The sequence below is a fragment of the Panicum virgatum genome, chromosome 9N (genome assembly GCF_016808335.1).
Source record: "Panicum virgatum strain AP13 chromosome 9N, P.virgatum_v5, whole genome shotgun sequence".
Lineage (NCBI taxonomy): Eukaryota > Viridiplantae > Streptophyta > Magnoliopsida > Poales > Poaceae > Panicum > Panicum virgatum.
The window spans coordinates 24684275-24686914 of record NC_053153.1 but is presented as its reverse complement, the minus strand read 5'-3'; the positions used below and the strand labels follow the sequence as shown (position 1 = coordinate 24686914).

At 47.5% G+C, this 2640-nt stretch overlaps 1 long non-coding RNA gene across 1 annotated transcript; it reads right to left on the bottom strand.

The window, feature by feature from the left end:
- Positions 1-560: 560 nt before the first annotated feature.
- LOC120687741 lies at positions 561-2439 on the bottom strand. The gene is made up of 3 exons (XR_005680821.1): positions 2266-2439; positions 2072-2149; positions 561-1979 (listed from the first exon to the last, which is right to left on the bottom strand). It is a non-coding gene; the product is annotated as an uncharacterized LOC120687741 (long non-coding RNA).
- Between the last annotated feature and the right edge of the window lie 201 nt (positions 2440-2640).

Here is a 2640-nt window from a genome sequence, read left to right as displayed (position 1 = left end):
ACGACGCGCCCTTGGGGGGATGGCGACCCGGCCCTTGCCCATTTGACACTAAACCCGGGTTCCGATGCAGCGCGTCGCTAAGAGGGTTATGCCCCAACGAATTTCTTATTGGTTTCAAATCTATTAGAGTGGCTATTTTTTATGCTGGTTCACCAAACCTAACGCACCCTCCTCCTTCACCCGGGCTTGGAACCGGCTATGTTGAGACGACTCAAGTAAGTCTTTCAGTCAACATAGGCGGAGTTCTATGCTTTCTTCTATATTTAAGATTTTATCCGCAAGCACACAGATAAAATACCATAATGTAGCACTTCACCCAGGGTTCCTGAGTATCGTTGATTTGTTTTATGCCTTATACCTTTACCGATTTAGTAACTCTAGAATGTAACTAACTGATAACTAAAGCCAAAAGATAATAATGATGATGAAGATAACTAAGACTATAGCTTTCCTGAGAGACTTCGAAACAAATAAAAAGGGCAGATGAGAGACTAATTCCTGGATAACTAATTAATAAGCAGCTAGATAGCAGAGCATTCAGCTGACAACATCATTTATAATAATCACTACTAATAATCCAATGAATACAGAAGGAACATTCCTGAGAGAGATTGTAAACAGAGTATGCACTGAGGAAAAAGGTTCTATAAGTCCTATAGACGAGAGGTGGGCTACAGAGGAATCAACGGGCCAATACAAGTCACACCCACTGGCCCATCTCAGCCCAGGAACAAGAGCACCAGCATCTCCTCGCCGCCGCCGTCTTCCGAAGTTCCAGCCGAGGGCGGAGGGCCACATCCACTGCCGCGCCGCACCGTCCTTGCGACCTTGCCGTCTCCCGTCGCCATCCTCGCCAAGAGCGGTGGCGCGCCGTCCTCGCCGAGCGCTGCGCCGTGGCCGTCCCTCGCCGAGCGTCGTGCCGTCACCGTCCTGGAAGCTGCAGGCTTGCAAGCTTCGAGCTTGCCGAGCGCCGCGCCGTGGCCGTCCCTCGCCGAGCGTCGTGCCGTTGCCGTCCTGGAAGCTGCAGGCCTGCAAGCTTCGAGGTCGACCTCGGCAAGTTTCGTCGAGGCAGAGAAGCATCAATCGTTTCAGTCAAAGAGGAGCTAGTGTCACTGAATGGCTAGTTTATTACCTCGAGGTTTCGGGAGCTAGTGCTACTGAATGGCTGAAAGGTGAAAGCGAATTGGAAGCTTTTCTGATTACCTGAAGCAGCAAGTAGGATCATTCCAAGAGGAGTCAAAATACCTCTGCTCTGCCTCAAGGTGTACACCAACTGGTGGTGCCGCTGACAAAGGTGAAGAAATAGTAGCATCAAAGCTAGCAAGACTCTGTAACTTGTGATTGTATCCTAAGTAGCAAACTCATGCAAATTGTAAATTGTCTTAGAATTGAATAAAAAGTAATGCTGATTGTTGCAAGTTCAGAGATGCACAAAATACGTTGTTGTTCGTTGTTCGGAGATGTAATTCCCTAAACTTTACACTTCAATGACAAAAGCTATTCTCCAAAAGTTGTTCTCCTAAACAATATGTACTACTAGAAATCAGCAATAACATCATATGTGATTGCCCCCTGCAAAATAAAAGGTTTGAATGCACAGTTGAGGGACTGTATTGATGGCCATCAAGTGTGAGGTTTCTGGCAACTGAAGGATGTAATTGTGTTCCAAAACTAGATCAGACACTTTATAATTCCCCTTCTCTCGATCTAGTATAACACCCATGCGAACTTGACAACCGGTTCTAGTTTCAGCTCTTGGACACTTTGTTAGATGATCCCTTTTATCTTCCTTTCTATGACCCTCATTTGCACAAACATATCTGCAGGACCTAACCCTCTCATCTGATTTTATTTTGTTTGTGTACCTTTTTCTAACCTCAAACCTGTTTTGACCTTCATAGCTAATCCAAAACATCCAAGCCTCATCAATAGTACTGAACTCCATGCCAACTTCAGGCAACAAAGGCAGCGCACCCACTCTACAGGAACAAAAAAGTGATTTGGTGGTCATTCAACAAGTAAAATCTATAACATCTCATAGTGAAAAAGTAACAAACATGGCTTTACAAACCTATTTTCTTCCATCTCAAATATGCGGATTTTTCTTTCCTCCAAATACGTTCAGATTAGTCCAGTTGTGCTCGGAGGGCTGAAAATTATCATTTGCAGTAAAGCAGTTCAGAAACTAGAGATGGTGTTATTAGACTCTAAATTACTGAGGACATCCATCAATCCATGTATGCATGTAGGAGAGCAGAGTCATACCTGGTCCTCTGCTTGGAGTTGTTTCACGGGGCAGCACTCCAGCACTCCGGGCGGTGGCCGGCAACGGCAAACAGCCTCCGGGCACGTGAATCGTCGGGGTCTGCTGCTGCACGGGCGCGGGCCAAAGACGATCGCCGGCTCGCCGCCGCCCACGGCTCGTCCTCGCGCCAAAACGCACGCGGTGCCGTCAAATGACGCAGTTTCGCGGTAAAAAAATATCTGCGTTCTCTTGTTGGGCCTAGGTCCAGTGACTCTCCCGCGGGGTGCATGGTTGCCTGGCATCGCGGTTGGATCAGCGACGGACGTGGGAGATGCGCGACTGCCGAGTAACGTCGAAAGCAGCGACTGCGGACGATCATGTTCCCTTTTTTGAGT